The sequence below is a fragment of the Macaca nemestrina genome, chromosome 4 (assembly GCF_043159975.1).
Source record: "Macaca nemestrina isolate mMacNem1 chromosome 4, mMacNem.hap1, whole genome shotgun sequence".
Lineage (NCBI taxonomy): Eukaryota > Metazoa > Chordata > Mammalia > Primates > Cercopithecidae > Macaca > Macaca nemestrina.
The window spans coordinates 67830542-67837772 of record NC_092128.1 but is presented as its reverse complement, the minus strand read 5'-3'; positions in this window follow the sequence as shown (position 1 = coordinate 67837772).

The window sequence follows — 7231 nt, the reverse complement described above, 5'->3', positions numbered from 1 at the left end:
CTAAAAATTTTTTTTTTACTTACACCAATTGATAGTACATGTCCACATCCTCTTTTCTGTAGTCATTACACACGCAAAATGAGATGACAGCTCTGAGGCATCAAAACTCTTTCAGCGGCTGCTGTACAGTTCTGTAATGTGAAGAGGGAAGTCTCCACTTCCTTCTACATAATGAATGCTGCACATTCTTCCACAGACTGTTTATAACAGCTGACTCCTGGGACCTAGTAAGCAATATCTCACTACAGAGATCCTTTCCAAAAAAAAAGGGCTTAGGAACTCTATTATATTTTCACAGAATGCTGTTACAGACATAGGAGATATGGAGTTGGGAAAGAAGTAATTAAATGAAAATGTTATAGATTAAAAAGGAGTCTGAAGAAAAAAAGCAGAACCCTGGGAATAGCAAGAGATAAAGTAGCTGGAGGCATCTGGCCTTTTCTGAATAAATTTAAGCACAAACTGGCAATCAGTAGAGGCAGTTACTTGAGCATTCCCTAGCTAGGGAAGCACTGATTTAACCTTGCCAATACATTTTTGACATGAATGGTTTCAAAGATCTTATATTTCTGCATACTTCTTTTATAGGTTTCTACCAGTCCATCATTTTCCCTTCAAACCATTCATTCACTCATTCAACATATTTATTGAGACCCTACTATGTGCTGGTCACCATTGTAAGTGGTACATATACAGTAGGGTAAAAATTACGCCAAAATATCTTTGTCCTCATGGCTCTTGAGTTCCAGAGGAAAGAAAAATACTAAATGTAATAAACAAATAAAGGACAGTATGTCAGAAAGTAATGAGTGCCATGGAAATAATGGAGAGCAGAGTAAAGGGGAGCAAGGGAAGGAGGTGGGCATGGATGCGTGCGGTTTGACATAGGACTGCCTTGACCGCTCTATTGTGAATGATATCTAAGTAACAGTGTTAAGTGAACAGAAGGAAGGTGTACCAGAATGTGACTAGTAGGCTTCCACTTCTGTGTTTGTTGTTGTTGTTGTTTTTGAGACAGGGTCTTGCTCTGTCACCCAGGCTTGAGTGCAGTGGCACGAATACAGCTCACTGCAGCCTCAACCTCCCAGCTTCAAGCGATCCTCCCACCTCATCCTCCTGAGTAACTGGGACTACAGGCATGTGCCATCACACCTGGCTAGTTTTTGTGCTTTTTGTGCTAGTTTTGTGCCCAGGCTGGTCTCGATCTCCTGGGCTAAAGCGATTTGCTCACCTTGGCCTCCCAGATGGCTGGGATTACAGACATGAGCCACCATGCCTGGTCACCATTTGTAATTTTTAAGAACAAATATATATGCTTTTATATGCATAGTCTATCTATGAAAGGAGCCCAATAAATCATCAACATGGTTGCCTCCAGACAGGAGAGCTCAATGTCTGCAGAAAAAAGCTTTTCAACATACCCCTTTTATATCTTGAATTTTGCATCAATTCTTTACGTATTTTAATTATTTAAACTAAAGTGTTATGTAATGTAAGACAATCTATAGTAACTAAATCAATTGTGTAGCAAACATTCTGTGAGCATAAATCATCTGTATTTGGTACTACAGAATCATCTATAGTTAATACTATCAGCATAAAAATAATGTATATAATTATCTTTAAAGAAACCCCAAGAAAGAAAATAACTTTTAGCAAGTAATTGATCTCTACAGTTAGAAAATGAAGAAAAAAATAGCCTCATATTTTCAGTATTCTTGTCCTTTGCTTTTCCTCCTATGATTGCTTTGATACCATTTTCCCTGCTAATTCTATTTGAAAGTGAACAGGACTACATTCACTCTAATTATTTTAAATTTATTTTTGTCTCCTCTTTAGCACGTGAAAAATCTAAGTAACCTTCCTTTACTGGCACTAGGCACAAATTGCCTGGACTGGAATTGCCGTTGCCAATAATACTTCCAGTACTAACAGTAACTACCACTCAACTATTGATTCATAGCTCTGCTAGCAGCTAGATATATCATAGTGTGTACCAGCAGGCTGGGGTGAAAGGAGATGACATATCTTCAGTTTTTGAATTACAGAAAGAACATCTCTGTTAATGCCAGCTGCATTTATCAAAAAATTAACTCAAATATTTCTCCATCTCTTCAAACTATTTTGCACATCTTGTTCTTTGGTAACATCGTACTTAGTGACCTCTTCTGAGGTCAGCAGGTGTGGTCTTGGGCCGCCTCCAGATTCCTATTGGTGATAGTCAGTCCATAGCCCTACCAGTGCCTTAGAAGCCTCCAAAATTAACACAGACCTTGTAACCCAGGGAGTCAGAGACCCAGATTAAGAGAAAAGGGTTTCCTTGCCTATTTTCAATTCCCAGAAGTAGCAGCAGCTGTCTGTCACTTCTAGGCTTTGTCAGTGATGTTTTAAAATATTATTACTCACTTAATCCACATACTCAACTTCCTCTTCAACCTTCTCTTGAACCTAAAGTCAAGTTCTTTAGGTCTTATTTTTAAGTTCTTTATTGTCATTCCTGACATTATCCCTAGTTCAGACTCCAATACTGTGTCTGACGTATTTTCCCATCAGTACTTTTTTTGGGTACAAGTGGGTAGTAAAATATTGTTTGGTTTTGCTTCCTGGTCTGTGTTGGCAGGAGTCCTAGAAATTGGTTAAAACCAGGTCAGTGACCTGGTTTCTTCACTATACCCTTTGCAGTTTCAGGAAAATGGAGGAGAAGGATTCTATCTGTCCACCCCCACTAGAATAGGAAAGAAGTAGAAAAAAAGTTTCCTGAGACAGGAAAATGAATTTCTGAATATCCCAGGAATTCGCTGAAAAACCTCAGTCACAGAAATTGATTATTTATCCAAGTCCCAAAACTACTACAAGAAAACTCAGAAAGGTTTTTGTTTTGCTTTGTTTTTTTAACAACAAATGCCTTCCTCATTCTGACCGCACGTTGTGATGAAGTCACCTCAGTAGGCATTACAATCACAGAAATCTGACTGAGCAGGTGCCTTTCTCCTCCTACCCAACCCCGTTTTATACAAATAACAGACATTCAGTTATTGACTAATGTCACTAAAAAGCCCGGAGTATACAGCTTTCTTCAGATACAGCACTCTAACAATTGCAGAAATCTGTCTCTTCTCATCTCTTTGCTCTCTTTTCTCCTGAAGTGGCCTCTTTCTCATGCTGACTTTCTCCTCACAGTGACCCAGGCTTGCTTTCTAGCAGTTCCACAACCCTTTGTAAAGAGTGTGCTGCTTCCCAGGTTGTTCCAGGAAAGATTCCTATTGGCCCAACTCAGGTCATATGCCATCACTGAACCAATCACTGTGGACAAGGCTTTATGCTTTGAATGACCAGGCCTAAGTCAGGTGCCTGATCCTGGAACCCCAGTAGTGCTGTCTGTTCAACTTGAACCACGTGAATCAAGATTGTGCAAGGGCATTTATCAAAGGAAAATGAAGATATAATTAGCAAAGAGAAATGGATGCTGCAGGACCAGGACTAGAGCAGGCAAGTGAGGCACCAAAGGAGCAACATTTAAGAAGCCATTTATTTTCAGGTTCATGCAGACTGGGTTTTGAGAGTGAGCACCTCCACAAATTTGGTTCCCTAGCCTCCTCACTCACTTCACTTAGTCCTGGTCCTGGATGCTAGGTAAGCAAAAGACAAAATATTCCTTACACCAATACTCAAATATATCTCCCAGAGTGCCTGAAATCTCTGCCATAGAGATTCATTTTTGGGGGTTAGACAGAGACATCTCTAGGAATCTTTCAAAAAAAAAATTTTTCAAAAACAGCTAGAGGGCAAATCTTTAAGTCAATAAGAAATTCACATATACATGCTAATTATAGACCATCAAGTCAATCACCTCCTGGTCCGGCACCTGTTGAAAGCTCCCTCCCACCCCATAAGAAGGTGTGGAACACTGTAAGGAGAGGCCTTGGGGAAGAGGGATAAATGCCCAAGACACAAAATAGTGCAGAAGGGAGCACTAGTTTTCTCCTTTGCTGGGGAGAAAGGAGAAAAGGAGAAAAATGACATTGAAAGGGAGATACAAAAATGTTAAAGGTAACATTTATTCAATCACTTAATAACATTTAATGAACACTGGCTCTAGGCCTACTTCATCAGTTTGCCTAAATTCTGCCATTTGCGGCCTTTGACATAGTAGGAGGAGGAGAGAGGAAATAACAGGAAAGACTCAGGGGCACAGTAAATGTGGAAATCCCTAAGTAAGAACCTTTGGCGGTGCACAACATCTGGGAAGGTTTATCTGGAGCTCTGAGTATAAAACTACAGGAAGAAGGATGAATCCTGCCAACAGGAAATCCTTGGGTACTCAGGTTGCTGGCATCTTTGGGAAACTTAATTTTCCCCTATGGCAAGGGTTTACAGAAAGACTAGGAGAGTTATGAATTGTGTGTCCCTCCTAGGCCCAAGGGGAAAATCAATCTTTAAACCACAAGATAAATATGTCAAGTGCCTCTTAAGTTTTGCACTAATAAAGGCATTTTTTTTCCATCCTTCATATCCCAGTAATTTAATCTTCCTTTTCTAGGACTCCAGTTGCCTTTGGCAAAGAAAAGAACTTACATAACTGAAATATATCTGCCTCTCATAAAAATCACATTTCACAATTTTTTATCCACCTAATAATAATAAGTTTATAAAGCAATGATTCCGTTATTACTTGGAGGATGCATTTGAGAATATGGTTGCCCATTATGTCAACTCATAGTGGATCCAAACACCAGCTAGAAACCAGAGTGACCTGGTCCACAGACCCCAGCTTCTGCTTCTAAATGGCATGCATCGATGTAGGTACTCTCTTAACCAGATGTCAGTAAACCTTGGAATTTTATAACTCACTCCTCTGTTTATCCAGCAGTCTTCTGCATATAAAATAGCTTCCACAGGATATGTCTACATGGAGAGAATGTGATGGCCATAATGTCTGGTGCCCTTAGCAACTGTATTTTACAGTAACTATTTGCTTTATATTCCATTAACAACTAACAAGTCACCATTTTGGTTGTTTCAGGCTCAGTGTGCTTATCAAGCTTCTGTGCCCATCAAGGCTTCAAACTAAATGGTAGACAAGGGTCAAGTCTCCAAAACTGTGTTGATCATCTATGAAGACTCTTAGGGACATGCAGCAGAACTTCTTCCATGGGTGCACACCCCTCTCTTGCCTATTAGTCTGCAAACTGGGAAAATCAGATGCTATAAAATCAATGAATATTTTAAGTTCTTCCCCAGCCAAAGAATACTATCGGATGAACTTTTTGCAAAATATAATAATTGGCAGTAGATTTATTAATTAATGAGTGCGATAAATATTAAGTACCAATTACACTCATGCACCACCTAACAATGTTTTGGTCAATGATGCACCGCATAGATAATAACGGTCTCATAAAATTATAATGGAGCTGAAAAATTCCTCTTACCTAGGGACACTGTAGCTGTTGTAACATCACAGAGCAATACACTACTCACATTTGTGGTGATGCTGGTGTAAAGAAACCTACTACACTGCCAGTCATATAGAAGTATAGCACATACAATTATGTACAGTATATAATACTTGATAATGAAAATAAATGGCCATGTTACTAGCTTATGTACTTATTATATGTACTTTTAAAATTGTTTTTGAGTGTACTCCCTCTACTTGTATTTTTTAAAAAGTTAACTGTAAAACAGCCTCAGGAAGGTCTTTTAGCAGGTATTCCAGAAAAAGGCATTGCTATCACAGAAGACAGCTCCATGCATGTTACTGCCCCTGAGGACACTTCAGTAACAAAAGGCATACAGGTGGAAGACAGTGATATCGCATATCTTGATTCTTGTAGGTCTATGCTACTATGTATGTCTGTGTCTTCATTTTTAGCAAAAAATTTAAAACTTTTAAAAACAGAATAAAGCTTATAGAATAAGGATATAAAGACAAAAACTATTTTGTACACACTATACAATATGTGTTTTAAGCTGTGTTATTATAAAAGTCAAAAAGTTTTTTAAAACTTAAAAGTTTAAAAAGTAAAAATGTTACAGTAAGCTAAGAGTAATTTACTATTGAAGAAAAAAAATTTCTTATAATAGCATAGCCTAAATGTAGTGTTTATAAAGTCTTCAGCAGTGTGTAGTAATACCCTAGGCCTTCACACTCACTCACTCACTCACCCAGAGCAACTTCCAGTCCTGCAGGCTCCATTCATGGTAAGTGTTCCATACAGGTGTACCATTTTTTATCTTTTATACCACATTTTTACTATACCATTTCTATGCTTAGATACACAAATACTTACCATTGTGTCACAACTGACTACAGTGTTCAGTACAGTAGCACACTGCACAGGTTTGTAGACTAGGAGCAATCGGCTATATACCATCTAGCCTAGGCGTGTAGTAGGTGATACCATCTAGGTTTGTGCAAGTGTACTCTATGATGTTCACACAATGACGAAATTGCTTGATGAGACATTCCTCAGAATATATTTCATAAATTGCTTAATGAGGCATTCCTCAGAATAAATTCCCATTGTTAAGTAATGCATTTTGCTAGGTGTTGTGAAGAATTCCAGACTGAAAAGACTGGGGTGTCATTCCTCAAAGCCTGCAGTCCGGAACAAGAGACACACACCTGATAAGAACTCTTTTGAAAGACAATAATTACTGTGCTAAAAGTATAAACTACTGTATAGAGAAAGAAAATATTAATTGCAACCAATGGCTCAGAAAAGCCTTCTTGAAAGACATGGGGTCTGCCCGACCCCACAAGAAGCTATGAGGAGAGCTGCAATCCAGACAAAGGGAAAGTTGACTTAACAACCCCCTTCCACGGGAGGAACAGGCCTCTCATGTAACTGGGCCTCTGGAGCTTGGCAAGCGTATACTGTGGAATTTAAGACCTATGGCTCGGTGGAGATCATTGGGAAGACTCTGGGATTTAGATTACAGAGTTTGGGAGTGTGGGGATGCTTTGCCCCATAGGTTATCAGGATTATTTCAATCTTAAACAACCATGGCTGTGGTGTTTGACCTACTATATAGAAAGACACACGAATCCACTTGCATACATATCATAAGGTATCCCTATCCCTCTTTCATTTGTTTTATATCTTTAATCTACCTAAATTAAGACCTGAAAACTCAAGATCTTCCAAGTCATGAGCCCCATAAGAACCCATGGCTTCCAGGCAGAGGGGAAAGATACCACCTTTTCTATAAACTAAGATGGCAAAAG